The sequence below is a fragment of the Sinohyriopsis cumingii genome, chromosome 3, assembly GCF_028554795.1.
Source record: "Sinohyriopsis cumingii isolate HCF-2022 chromosome 3, ASM2855479v2, whole genome shotgun sequence".
NCBI classification, from domain to species: domain Eukaryota; kingdom Metazoa; phylum Mollusca; class Bivalvia; order Unionida; family Unionidae; genus Sinohyriopsis; species Sinohyriopsis cumingii.
In genome coordinates, this window is record NC_142963.1 from 44,468,507 (window position 1) to 44,484,485 (window position 15,979).

General features: G+C 33.8%; 1 protein-coding gene across 4 annotated transcripts in view; it reads left to right on the forward strand.

Moving 5' to 3' along the window:
* The window catches only part of LOC149802774 (allatostatin-A receptor-like), a 323,689-nt gene that overhangs the window by 274,801 nt on the left and 32,909 nt on the right, over window positions 1-15,979 (forward strand). The window contains exon 1 of one of the 4 annotated variants that reach the window (XM_089952205.1): window positions 7,250-7,364. The exons of the other annotated variants lie outside the window; for them this stretch is intronic. The gene's annotated coding sequence lies outside the window, so the exon portion shown is untranslated. Of the gene's footprint in view, window positions 1-7,249; window positions 7,365-15,979 lie in introns of those variants that run through there. 4 annotated transcript variants of the gene reach the window in all.

The window sequence follows — 15,979 nt, forward strand, 5'->3', positions numbered from 1 at the left end:
TATACAAATGCAAATATATAATGAGACGGAAGATACAATACGTTAGTAAAAAATTTATGGACAGCAAACTTGAAAAACTATTTACACTATACTATGAAATTGATGTATGACAATAAACGTAGCTTAAAGTTACAAAAAACCAGTTAATGTGTATTGTTTAAGCACATCTGGAAGCTAAATGTAGGGAACTGCACATCGAAGAAAATGGTATGAAACTGGAAACTGTTACATGTACCAAACCTTAGGATATCCATATTGATAACATGTTACCCTGGTCTAATAGATTTGAAAAACTCTTTATAAAAGTATCTAAGAAAATATGAATTGGGAAAAGGATTAGAGATTTTATATCGGATCAGCTGTTAATAAAGGTGTCCAATACAGGTAATTATCCACAATGTGCCAACGGATTTACCGTGTGAGATGAACCCCATAATTTGTTTTACTTGAAGAGACTATAGAAAAGTGCAAGCATGGCAAGTACAATGTCATCTCTTTTCAGCATTTTTAAATGGCTCAAGAATGATATTATTGCTTTACAAATAACATCATCCTTTCAAGGTCTAAAATAAATAAGAACAAGAGTATCCTAATGTCTTTAAGCTTCTAAAGAACATTAACAAAAGAAGTACACGGTCGATAGAAAATAAATGATTTATGTATTCCAACTTTCTATAACAAAGTACTTTTTAAAATAAATAATAGTTTACTTACGCTGGTACAATTCGATGGATCAGTTTGCAGCATGATACTTAACAGGCACGTAATATTTCAGTTTTAAAAGAAATTATAAATCTGCAAATAGTTTAATGCGCAAACCTGATCTTAAGACCGCGTACGATTCATACGTGTTGGCTGTGACACACACACACACACACACACACACACACACACACACACACACACACACACACACACACACATGCGAGTGCTTCCGCTACAAAATGTAGCTCTATGCCGTTGCTTGTTGTTCACAATCACGATTCCAAATTAATAAGTTAAGTGTTTTCTTTTGAAGTGTTTAAGTTTCTTTTTTCATTCACATTGATTAAATGAATATAAGACACGCCTATGATTTAAACATGAAAGATCGTTTTTATATGAAGTACGTAGAACACTAGAAACACGTTAGCGACATGTACACACTGAACGCTCGGGCATTCACGTACTGGCGTTTAGAAATTATTGTGGAATAGAAGCCACAAGAGGCAATTGAAACAAAACAGTTTAATATAATTACATTTAATATAAGACATGATTCTGCTTTCAGTAACATTACTACTTGCCATACAATACTCTCTCTCTCTCTCTCTCTCTCTCTCTCTCTCTCTCTCTCTCTCTCTCACACACACACACACACACACACACACACACACACACACACAGCGATTCTGAATTAGTCTTCAATTTTCAATAAATCAACCTTTGTCAAAGAGAAAGAAAGTTTTGAATCAAATTAACTCGATATTTGTGTTGGATCATTTTCCCGAGAAAGATCTCAAGGAAATAAGATAGTAGAAAATGCCGAACATGCCTAGAAATGCAGTCAATTCTCGTTATAACGCCAAGATCTGATTTGTCTATGGACACAACATTTGTTCTATATAAAACTGGCGGTATAAGAAGCTCTCAGTTTTAGTATTCAGGTTTGGTTTTATTGGGAAACCATAATGAGACCATATTTAGAAATGATATTATATAAAGAAAATACACCACGTCTTGGCAACTATAAATCCACATAAGTCACAATTCATGGTTCTGTACTTACTCGGAAATAAGTGGTAACATAGTTCACAGATTCTTTCTCTAAAATACATGGGGACATAATACTCATAATATTATATGCTTACGAGGGAATAGGTGGGAACACAGTGCACATAGACGATTACCTTGTAATTGACGTGAACATAGTGCGTATAAATGACTACCATGTAATCGACGTTAACATAGTGTTCATAGAGTGATTACTCTGTATTCTAGTCGAACCGAGTTTTCAAAGATGATTACCTTGTAACTGACATACACCTAGTGTTCATAAATGACTAAGATATGATAGACTTGAACATATTGTTCATGGATGATTAACCTGTAATAGACGTGAACATCATGCTCATAGATTATTATAATGTAATCGACGTGAACATCGTGCTCATAGATGATTACTCTGTGATAGAAGTGAACATCATGCTCATGGATGATTAACCTGTAATAGACGTGAACATCGTGCTCATGGATTATTAACCTGTAATAGACGTAAACATCGTGCTCATGGATGATAAACCGTTAATAGACATGAACATCATGCTCATAGATGATTACTCTGTAATAGACGTGAACATCGTGCTCATGGATGATTACTCTGTAATAGATGTGAACATCGTGCTCATAGATGATTACTCTGTAATAGACGTGACCATCATGCTCATAGATGATTAACCTGTAATCGACGCGAACATCGTGCTCATGGATGATTAACCTGTAATAGACGTGAAAATTTGTTCATAGATGATTGCTCTGCAATAGACATGAAAAGTATATTCATAGATAAATAACATGAAAAAGGTGGAAACATAGTGTTCAAAACGGCAAAAACAGCTGGCACTGGTAAATTCGTGTTTAGCTGTACATAGAGTAGAAGAAAGCAAAGATAGGTCGGTTCATGAGCCTACCCCCAAGAGGCCAGTATTGATAATCTAATCATACTTTGAGTATGATAGTGTATGATTCTCAGAGACTGATCCATATAAATATCATTGCAAGTGACATTTAATCACTGTTTTTGGACTTTTATCTAGCAAAAGGCGCCCACGTGGCTGACATCCAATGTCTAAAATATTGGCTTAGGGTGAACTATCAACCCTCTGTAAGGTTGTCTAGTAATTGAAAAACAATGAACTACAGCGTTGAAATATAACTGTATGTATGCTGAACATGTAATATACAAGGTTGCATACAGAGGATAGTCAAATGATATCAGTGGTGAAGTTCTAACGAGTAATAACATTTGCAAAAGTTTTTGTTGAAATAAGACCACTGTACATCATCTAAATAGATTCTGGGTTACGCGTATATTGAATTATTGATCCTACATCAACCAGACATTTTCATTACAAACCCTTATCTGTCACCGTAATTTACCTCCCCGATTGCATATTATGATCTCTCATTGTCAACATCGAAATATTATCATTTTTCATTGTAGACAATACCCAAACAACGATTCCTGAAATAATTTTACAGTTTATATGAATCGCTAACACAGACGACAGAGAGTACATTTGTTTTACACTGAAGGGTTCTAAAACACAATTTTAGTTGTATTTGTTCTTATGCAAAGAATATAACTAAGGATATATGCATATGTTGTGCAGGGATTAGGGACCTAACATAAGATATTTAAAGCAGCTATTTAAAATCTATTGACAGACATGGATGCCAGACAGACGGCCGGGCGGAATAAAGGAAAATGATAATTAATAATCACACCAATTATGGCGATTCAGGTAGAATTGTGCCTCCCTATATTAATAATAATTTCCAGATATAGTTTTAATTCAGTCGAAGAAGCCATGTATTTCCACAAATTGGCTGTTAAGATATTTTGTGTTATTCTACACATAGAGAAAAGTCTTTCCAAGCTAGCATTCTTTGTTTGTTGGTGCCGTATATTACATTCCGGCACAAAGTAAACATTTTTGTGGAAGTATTCAATGCTTCAACAATCAGTCTTTACTAACTTGTCGAAGTATCTTTCGTTCTAAATTGGGACGTGATGTCTGCAAAACGTGTATCAACAATTTTACATTAGATAACATATGATTTGTCTCAAATGTTGGTAAAAATCAGCCTGATTCGATATATTACAAAAAGACCTCTATAAAATAACATCATACGCATGCAATTCTAAGTGAAAAATCGTTTTCATTCCATCGTTCAGCTGCAATGAACTATTTGAACTGTTGGATTTTGTTTATCACTACTGTAGAATATTATCCTTCAAGGTTGGACATACCGATTGGTTAAAAGTTATGGTATTATCGTTCAAGCTGGGATATACCAACCGTACGTACTCACTTATAAGCCTCGTCTAGCTAATAACAACAAATATCATGATTGCCGTATTATACTATGCCAACAGATCAAGATCCACTTGTTTAGTTCTACTGTTTGATCCAAACGAACTGCACAGATCCAGATCTGTCGGCGCGTTATGAACCGGCACATCTTGATCTGTGCAATTTGCAGTTGGGTTCGTCTTATAAACGAGTACATACGGATCAGGTTACAACTTAAAATATTATCGTTCAAGGTGGGACACACCGACATGTTGCAGGCTGTCGTACCAAAAGGATTTACAATTTGTTAGAGATCTTCCCTTGAATATTAAAATAAGCCGAATTAATTATAACACCATATCATGGATTCATTGTATAATCAGCTGTATTACTGCCAGAAAGAGAAAATATATTGGTGAAATTTTGCTAAGGGACAAATGTTTTCTTGCCTACACGTTATCCATATCCTCAACGACTATGCATAACCCATATTTTGCTAGATCAAACATGACCAAACAAATGTGAAGCACAAGAGCAATATTTTTGTTTAGTACACACCGTTAGCCGACATGTTGCAATGCTGGCTGTTAAACATCACATAACAAAGATAATCTGTAAATCTAGAATGCATGTCAAATTTTATGATCTACTTCTTATAAAGTTTACAAAGATATACCGAGGATCCCATTTATCACGTAGGATACCAGCTGTAATTTAGGATCCCATTTATCACATAGGATACTAGCTGTAATTTAAGATGCCATTTAGCCTTCAGGATCTCACTTATTATTTAGAATTCCGTTTATTATTTAGGGTTCCGTTTATAAGCAAGGATCGCAGCGATCATTTATTTGTCAAGGATACTCTATCAACGGATACATGCGATTTTATACACTACTACATGCGATTTTGTACACTACAAATGATGCCTAATTCTGCAACTGTTATGGCTAATTGTGTGGAAGGTGGGTGTTGGATACTGAATAAAATTATTCGGATTTTTTATTGTGCTAAAAATATTAGAAAAACATATTGATGCAATATACAAAATGCATTTAATTCTATTCGTGTTCTTTTTCAGTATTTATTGAAAGATTGTCAGAAACCAGGTTTTTGTTAATACTAAAAATGTAGATACTTATGTAAACACTCACGAACCCATTATTCATGCCACTATGCATGTCATTATTCATGCCACTGTTCATGCCACCTGATATAACCACAAACTGCATAACAACAAACTGCAATCGATTCTGAAGCATGCGTGAATAGTTACTATTGTAAATGATATAACAAAACTTATATGCATAAGCTCTTCGCAAACTAAGGTTGACATGATACTTTCCCCCTAAAATTGAAGACAATGTGCATGAACAAGTGGTTTTTGCATAGATGGACATTTAGATGTTAACGTAGGAGTTGCTCTTGGGATATAATAATAACAATATTATCTTCTGCTTTATGGCGCCGTGCCATGCCATAACTGCAATATATGTTGGTTAAAGACTACATTAGGCTATATTTATGATGGCATATATATATAATTCATTAAGTCTGCAGTATGCATATGTTTTTCCTTAGGTTTGAAGATATTCTTGATGTGGATCATTCGTTGCACTAAAGCTACAAACAAGACTGAATCACTTGGCAAAACGGTGTATATATATATATATATATATATATATATGAAACCTCATTTCTAGAACTAAAACGGTAGCAAGCAATGTGGTAAACATTAGGCAGGCTTGGTAATTTGTGAGGAAATTTCAATAACACACACACACACACACACACACACACACACACACACACACACATATATATATATATATATATATATATATATATATATATATATATATATATATATATATATATATATATATATATATATATATATATATGCGGCAATATCTTGATGCAGAATCATTTGTATTGTTTTGTACAGTTGTGATTTGGATTTATTTATTTGTTAAATTATTCATTTACTGGGAATACAAAGTGCTCTGAAAATATTCTTGAACAGATATATTAAATTAAAATTATAGTGAATTCAGGCAAGGGTGTATTGGATTATGTTATTTTGATTTACTGGAAGATTGTTAGCACATCATAACATTTTAGGGCACTGGTAGTTTACTACATTCAAGATTAGAGGTTAATATACGCCTTCAGCGCTGAATCTTAAGTGGAACACAACTGGAATTTAATTAGAACGATAATAATTAGGAACCTTTGCAGACTATGTTATATTTAAGTCGCTATACCGTAAGTTGTTGTTTTTCAGATTTTCAAGTTGTATTCAAGGGAAATAAATTATTTGTTGAATTTAATGAAATTTGCTAATTTTCATCTTTCTAAAATGCTTTTCATCTCTTACATACTATACGTTCATTTATATGTATTATGGCTTGAAATGTAGTATCAGATGTAGGAGCTCTCTAGAGTGTTACAAGGTAAAATACAAATTGAATAAACTAGACTATTCATAATTATTGAAATTATTTCATCAAATGTCCGAATAGCTGTGATATTGTGTATTTTTTAATGTTACAAATGTGTTCTAAAATAGTTCTTTTGGTCTTAATATACGAGGCTTCGCAACTTGCTATCCAAAAGACATTACTGGTTAAAGGGTTTATTCCTCAATGTTCTCGTAGGTAGAAAATATATACATAAATTTATACGTACATACAAACATACATACATGCATACATACATACACGCACGCACACAAGCACGTACTCACGCACGCACACACACACACACATACAAACACACACACACAAACATACATACATACATACATACATACATACATACATACATACATACATACATACATACACACATACATATATACATACAACGCCCCTCCCCTCCAAAAAAGGAACTGCGATCTTTGCATTGAAATATTAATTATATATCTCGTGATGGATACCATTCTTATAATTTCTACGTATGAACGTTTTATTTGGTGCACAACAGGTTTATTATATTTCGCTTGCTGTTATTCCGTAACACTGGTAGATATCCGTGTAAAAATTGTAGTGCAACTTAATAGCGAAATGCTAAAGATCAGCATCAATCGCAGATGAGGGATATGCACATGAACATATGTGTTGCTATAAAGAAAAACTACTTACTGTTCCAAAAGACATGCATTCGGATTGGAGAGAAGTACCAAGGCGTTTATTACAGCTAAATGGATTTAAGAGGAACTGTGCTGTGCACATCTAGGTTTTATAATAGTCGTATGAACTTTTTAGAATTATTATCTCCGTAACCTGAATGATAAGCCTTTGAAGGGTAAGATATATGTTTTTTAATTTGGTAAATTCATTTAACAACACTGTCTATACTGCTTCATGCTTATATTTTTATCAAATGGAAGCGATATATATGGCTTTAAGGCTTTGATTAGACCCGGTTAGAATTGTTTTTATCATTTGTCAGTTATAAGGCTTTTAGTGACACTGAATGTGGTGACATCTAGTCACAAACTGAATATCGTATTTCATGCGTACTATTCCTTCACCTTCGAAAAAGATTTATCCAGTTCGCTTTAATCCGTCTTCCTATAGTATGTGGGTACGTTTATTTCGCTTCAACTAGTCTACGTTATTTACTTCCAATCTCGTGCCACACCACATACAGGTCATTACAGCCCATATAAGCCTTTTTTTTAAACTAAACCAGTCCAGAATAAAGCTTACTATGGAATTAATGACCCATACTGTAAAACCCATTAGTAAATATAGACTGATATGAATGAATGACCAGTGTGAACATTGAAACGTGAACAGAAGTAAACAAACTTTAATATCGGGTACGAGATACAAAATGTCTATAAAATTACGAAGACGGTTTGAGCACATCAGTTCAAGAAATGATATGTTGCGAAATATGGACGCTGGATTAAAATAATAGCTTTCTGCAAGAGAAGGTGGACATTTGGCTTAACTAAATAGTAATACCTTGCCTCAAAATGTTTAGATTAACCCTTAAACACTTTTCATTAAGAAAGCTCGTACTTCTCCGCACATAACGTAGATGGGTTACTCAATGTTTTGGAATGTACAATAACATCCCTATTAAGAAAACAATGATTGTCATGTCAGAGAAGTGCATGTATACACAACAAGCAACACAAACAATTAGGATCAGTATTCTGTGTTGGATTTATATATCCCCACCTCCGTTTCCAATATTATAATTTGTGGAAAAGGCAGTTAAGTATAATGGGGTTTTAGTTGTAAAGAGTCAACATTCCGTGTTCTTTTCGTGTCTTCTTGTCGATTTTTTTTCAGGTGTATTCTTTCGTGAAAGAAGTCTTAAAATCTTTGTCACGTTTTTAGAATGTTTTTGAATTTTACCAAAAGCTGTACATTTCCCGCACACGGATTTGCCGTAAACATAGATAATAAGCAAACAACATTATCCATAATTATATTTTTATTACGCGTTACGATGACTACATTATGGGAATTAATTCTAAATGTTTATCCGTCTTTTGCTTCAGACGAAATCTTGTTTTGCCATCATTCGCTTTTCCGGAAAATAGTTTAATGTGTTTAATTATATTTCAACAGTGTCCTACTAATACGTTAGACCAATTTCTTAATGAGTCTCCCTAAATCCTTGCTACGCATTTTCTTCCTTTTTGTGTAAATATTCTTTTTTCATAATATATAATGCATATAACGCTTCATTTAATTATTAGGCTTGTCTGTTATTCTTCATTTTTAACATTTTTTAAACCATACTGGGAAATGATGCTAGCAACATGTTGTTTTCATGTTCCTAATACTTTGGGAGCGTCAAATTTCAAAGAGAACTTACTATACCTAGTAGTTATTACTATTGGTACTGTTGACAATTTTTGGTTTCTTAGACTATTTGCAGTTTTTGAAAGTGACGAAAATACTCAAGTAATAAGGGTTTTCTGTAAAGTACTCTGTGTGCTTCAGTTGCCGTACATCTTAATATGCCCATGTAGAACATATGACATAGTCAAATCAACAAATACAAATTTTAGTGCCCTATATCGCATTTTTCCATTTTGTCCGAGTTATGTTTGCAATAGAAATGCTAAATATTAGGGCAGTAGTTGACATTTGACATAATGAAGCAGTTCAAAATTTGTTGATTAGTATTAGTGGTCAAATAGTGTTTTTAACTTTGCAAGATGTTTAATTGTCCTGCTGTTTGTTGACATATCTTAGGTATGTGGTTGCCAACATTTAGTTGAGAATTAGTATCAACTCCAAGGAGTTTCACACACTCGTCACATAGTATTTGATGGTTTCTAATAGTGATATTAGTTACTATTTGTGCGTGTGTTTCCGAGCATAATAGTTGGGAATTTCTGGGGGTTGGCTTGCACACTATTTGCTGCGAATCAGTCAGTATTTTACTCTCCTCTTGCAGGACATATGTTAAATTATTTGGCACTTTATAGAGGTAAGATATTGAATTGTCATCAACATAATTACACAATATTCTTTGTTTGGTGAAACATAATATATCATTTATAAAGATATTAAATATCAGAGGTCCTAGCACTGGGTTTTATATCCCAGTTACAACACGAGGATCCCAGCTGAACTCGTTGTTTTCGGTTATACAAATAGTACCAGTTAGTTGGGTGAGTTAAAATAATTGATGAGGCTGTGCGGAAGACCGTCGAAGGCCTTGGATAAGTCCATTGGTATTGCACTCACATTGAAGTCATTGTCAAATGCTGCCATCCAGTCCTCCACCATTTTCAACAGAGATATTTGACACTCATGCCACTCCTCTAAAGGCAGATCGAATGCTATGCAAATTGTTATCGAAGTGCAGTTGTATCTGATTACATAGAATGCTATGCAAATTGTTATCGAAGTGCAGTTGTATCTGATTACATAGAATGCTATGCAAATTGTTATCGAAGTGCAGTTGTATCTGATTACATAGAATGCTTTCAAACATTCAGGAGATGCAAGGTAAAAAGATTCCTAGTCTGAATTTGTCCTTATCCATAGGATCAAATGTTTAGTAAATTGGGTTACCTGTGTTTCTTTATGACGATCAGGAAATGTCCTTTTGTCAATGCAAGTATTAAAATGTATGCAAATTTCTGAGTCCAAGCATGTGCGGATAATTTAAGCAATTTAGATGGATATTTGTCAACACCTGTAGAGTTCTTGATATCAAGGCTTTTCATAATTAGATGAGCTTGTTTTGACGCTTCAGGCTTCAGTTGAGAGTTCGGAATTTGTCAGGTAGTGGATTATTATGAATATGTTATATTCTAGGTTGAGTAGTACTGTTATCTATGTGTTCATATGACCCAATGGATTTTGAGATGTTGTCATGAGCTTGCCAAATACTGTTAATTGCCTTCTCCCTAAATTTCAAATATCCTTGTTTTTTTGTAATATACTTATGCAGACTAAATTCTGCCATGCCCCATTTTCATAATGCTTCACTATTATAACCCATCCTTTCTAAATTAAAATAATGAATGAATAAATGTGTATTTTAGCCTTCCATCGTTCCCCGGAGATACTAGTATATCACGGTTCATTATCTCAACTTTACCACTCCATGCAAATTTAAATAAGGTAGGATTTAGTTCCGATGCAACTTTTGATGGCGGATTTGGAAGTGCTGGAAAAGATGCGTGAACACGGGCAGAACAAGAGATTTTTCAAATATTACCTTACCAGCTACTATAATATATATTTGACTCTAGCTTGAATGTATTCTTTTTAGCAGTTGATAATGTTTCCTGCAATTAATTTCCACCGATTGTTGTAAATCTGGAACACACTCGATGTCATTGTGTGTGACGTTAGAAGTAGACCAGTTTAGGCTCACATAGGGACATATTCATTCATTAGAAAATGTATTGTTTCCAATCCAAATAACCTTTATCTTTCTTATGTTTAATTTAAGTCCATTAATATTAAAAACAAAACTTGTAAAATATTTTCATATTTGCCTTAAGAGAATGTTGATATTTATAGAAACGAACAAAAGCGTAGACGCTTACTGACATGATTTGTACTCACTGAGATCAAAATCTATTCCCGTACGTCAACATTTTGCTTTAAATGTATTGCTAAATTCTCAACACCGATGATGAAAATAATACGCAAGGAAATCTCCTTGACAAAATCCTCTTTTTAATCCCCAAAATGAGATATTTGTATCATTTGCAAATTAGGTTTTACAGTTATTGTAAAAAGAATTTAAAGCGATTACAAGCAGAATCATTGAAGTTAAAAATTGAGAAGCTTTCTCCACAACGATCTAGTTAATTTAGTCAAAGGCTTGTTAACTGTCTTTAAACAATAATATGCAATATTGGCCTAATATCTTTTCCAATGAATCTAACAGTCATACATCCTTTCTGAGTATTACTAAATGTTGATGGAAGAACTTTTAAATCCTACACGCAATGGTAGAATTGTCCATAGATCTCACACACAAGACTCATCGTAAAGCTCACTTACTACGACCACAAAAACAGACTTAAGACTTAATGATGTTTGCCTCATTAATTGTTGGCAGCATGTTTTGTATTATAATCAAATTGTGTTTTTTGTAATCTTGTCGTTGTATACGCTTTTATGTATTATCTAATGTTGTAATGCGCTTAGAGCTTCTTTTATAAGGCTCTGTGCTAAGTCCACATTATTACTACTGTTATTATATGCAATGGTTTTCAATTTTCAAAGTCTCTTCTGCCGTTGTCTCTCTCTCTCTCTGGTAGATATGTGACGCTCACTGAGTCTGAAATTTTCAAAGTTTTCCTACAGTATATTCATGATTGATTGATCTGAACAATAATTTTCCAAGAGTATTCCAAGAGAATTTCTAGAACCTGTGGTGACTACATCTAAGTCACAATTTTTTCCATGTTCTATCTATTGTAAAAACATACCATATTTATTAACTGTAAATAGACCCTCACATGAATTTCATTACTTCTAAGTTTAGTAACGGCATTCAAAATCTATTTCGAGTTTCTTTGGTATCCTCAACATTAAACTGAGTTACTGAATATTATATGATTCTGTAAAAACTCTTTTCGACTTTTGAAATTTGACTCTTTTATTTTTGCTTTTATATATTTTTCTTATCATTTAAAATTATTCCTTTATTATCTTATGGACATTATTTTTTTGTTTCAAGATTTAGAAAAATACTTGTTTTTCCAAGCCGTCTAACCTTGAAATTTCACATATGACCTCTTATGTATTTGTTCTAGATTCCCCTAATATTTTTATATTCTAAATTCTCCAGAGTTTCAAGTCGATGTTATCTGACAGTCTCAATGAATTTATAATATTTCCTGTTCAATTCTTTTAAATTGTCTCCGGCATCCGTTTTGGATTCCCAATAGAATAATATGTCATTTCAGATTGTATTGTTATTTTCAATATTTTAAAAACATTCGATCATGACAGGAAAGAGAAACATGGAGAGATTCCACAATTTTCCAAATAAGTAATATTCATTTACATCATCATTTATACACTTTCGCCAAATCAATTTATTCAATTCTCTTGAATAGTTGGGCATGAAATTGCCAATCTCTTTTTACCCTCTGGACACGTTGAAAAAGCGAAATTCCAAACAACAGTTGAGTAATCAGTTTTATACCTTAGTAAGGTACAAGCATCAGCGTTATTCGTATTAATATCATTGGGTACAAGAACGTAATTTAAGCTTGTTTATTTCAAACAAGATTTGCACATCCAGATATGCACCGTTAAGTCTTGATTGGAGTTTCTCCTGGTGTTCAATTAATTCCAAGTTGCCTTTTAGGTCTTGGATTGTTGCTCAAGACTGTCTGACATTTAAAGCATTATAAGTATCAAAATCTAGGTCTTGAAGAGTACTTTAGTCTCCACACATCATAATTGATCAGTTCTCAAAAACTAAAATGTCTTTATTTACCCTCCCTAAAATCTATCATTATAATCAGATTCACTGTCGTTATTATATTGACTTTAATTGTAATATCTAAAATATGAAATCACCCTTGACTGTAACATCTTTTTCTATGAATCACAATTTCGAAAGTATTTCTAAGGGCTATTGACAATCTAGCATTACTACCACAACTGTGGCTAAAAATACATCTGAATCCTCATAGAGAAAATTTTAGCTATATATTCATTTTGTATACAAAACAAATGTCACTGGTAAGGTACATTATGAACTTGATTTTGGACAAGGTCAAGTAAAAGCTACATATGTATATAACATATAATCATTAAAAAAATCCAACAAATAATATGCATAACACAATTAGTCTTAGATAACTATTATCCACCGAATGTACTCCGAGGGTAACCGAATAAGTTCACTCAGCCAACAGACATAGAAAATACAAGTTACTAATGAAGAAATGAAAGAAGGACAAAGGAACCAAAGAAATTATTTTATGATCATTCTTTTCTCCGTTAACTGTATATTATCAGAATCGTTCAGTATTGGACTGGTGCATACTTCAAGGTGCATTCATGAAGCAAATACTTTCTATTGTAGACAAACAATGGAAGTAGATGCCAGAACTTTTGATCTGAAAACAAATCATGTGCACTCACGTAGTTACGCCTTGATTGATTAAATTCGTTACTGAATGAACTAAAGTAGATGTTTCGTGCTTTGCCACATTCCGCGTTAACCTTTTTGATACAATGTTTCTGATTTCGCCAGATTTCATAAAATTGCTGGATCCCTACAAATAACATGCAACTGACAAGGCATAAACTGTTTTCTTCAGCTGGCAATAAGAATGGCAAAAAAATATACTTACAGTTTTACATCCTGAATTTCCTCAAAATGTACGTTCTTAGTTCTGCAAATACTAATTACATGAGCAATGTCATGGCTACATTTCCAAATTGTACTGTAATTTCGACTATATTCCAAGTGCAATTACACCCTCCTTACTGCAATCAAAATGAAATAAACATTATATTCCATAGCGTCCTCTCGATAATTGCAGTTGAAAGACTTCATATTTTCCTCAAATTATGATTTCAAGCATTCAGTGACAGAACAGAGAAACACTTGCAGATGTCAACACGCTGCTCCGTCGCCGCTGAAATCCGATATGCTTCATGTAGAATTGGCACATATAAATCCAGTCCAAAATCAAAACATTTCGAAGAAGCGACAAAAATACTAAAATTTATTTATTCCGGATCAAATGGAAAAGTTGTTGCAATGCGCATTCATTCACAATATGACTCTAAATTTCAAATTTTAAGTAGACCAAAACGCCATTTTCTTTCGAAAGTGATGTTTAGCGCGACTAATTTCAAATTTATCGGGACCGAGTTATGTGTATATTAATAATGTTGTTGTTGTGCACTGATGAAACTGCGCTTGTGTATTTAGTTTGGAGTACAGCATAAATTCAGTTGCTTTCTTTTTTGTAGTGTATTTTTGTTTATATAAGTAATCCTTTGGCAGAATAAGAATATGAGCATATAATAAAAAGGCTACTGAATTTATGTGGAAAAATGTGAACTCATTGTATCGGATAGATATACTGCACTCCCAAGGTCGTGCAGTATTTCCATCCGATAAACTCGCTCATATTTTCCTATACAGATGTAGTAACCTAAAGGTAAGAATGGGAATATACGTAGAGGTGGTTAGTGTATTAACAAATATTACCTTGTATGCCATCCCCTTCGGAAGACTTGTTTTGAGTAAGAAAATATCCAATATTAATTAATAATAAAGTCAATAAATTATTTTTTAGAAAAGGACTATGCAGCTTTATAAAAAAAGAACGATGCAGCTTCCGCCTAACCCTTTAGAAGCTTACTCTGGTACCCATGCCTTATACGCTCATCGTCAGCTTCTTAAATAATTATATTAGGCAATGTTGTACCATGTTTAGGCAATGTTGTACCATGTCTAGACAGGTGAAGTAAACAGTGTGTTCCAAACCGATACTGATTCAATAACTTTACATGATCATCAGCAATTTGTTGAGACATTATTCAATGTAAGGCTTAACCATGACTTTACAGGTGTATAGACACATTACATAATAGCAACCTTTCAGTAGTCTTTAGTACCCCCATGCGAGTCGGGGGTCGTATAATTGGCCCGACGTGCCTCACTTCGTGTCGTAAGAGGCGACTAAGTAGAGGAAATCTGTTTGCCGTGGGTTGAGTATCGTGTCGTTGGAAAAAAGGATCATGGTAGTTCAGCAGAGGCTTTCCGATGCAATACACTACTTTGGCCTCTACTTCTTCTAGACGGGTGATCGGGATCGGCCCGGTCTCGACTAATCGGCTGGTCACGCTAAACCCTAGGATCACTTTATTTACTTGATCACTTTATTTTTCTCCATGTATCTCTTGATACCACCGTTGCCCATACTTTCTACCCTTTCATTTCCCCTTTCTCTTACTCTCAGAAGACTTCCTAGAAGGCGGTGGCTCAAAGGGACAATCGAGGGTAATCTTACCTACTGTGTGTACCACCTGTGTATTCCTGACACTTGGAAAGTGTCCCCTTGTTGGTGGCGGGTGGACGAGCACAGATGACAAAAAAGCAACCACAAAAAAATAGAAAATCAAAATGAAAATCAACACAAGAGAACCAAAACTGTTTCAGACTCTGACGATGAGCCATGATACGTGTAATATTTAACTTGCTTCATGGTCATCCAGTCTAAAGATGAATCTAAACCATTTGCCGCACTATCGCCATTTATAGTTGAAAAGACTATGCTTGGATTAGTCGGCAAACCCAAAAGTGTAAAAAAAAAATGAAACCAGGTGGTGTGCTTATATATAAAGCATATACTGAGAACATCCAAAAAGTTAAGATTTTTCATGAGATACCAGTAGCTTGTTTCGTACACGCATCACTGAACACATCAAAAGGCGTCCTACGTT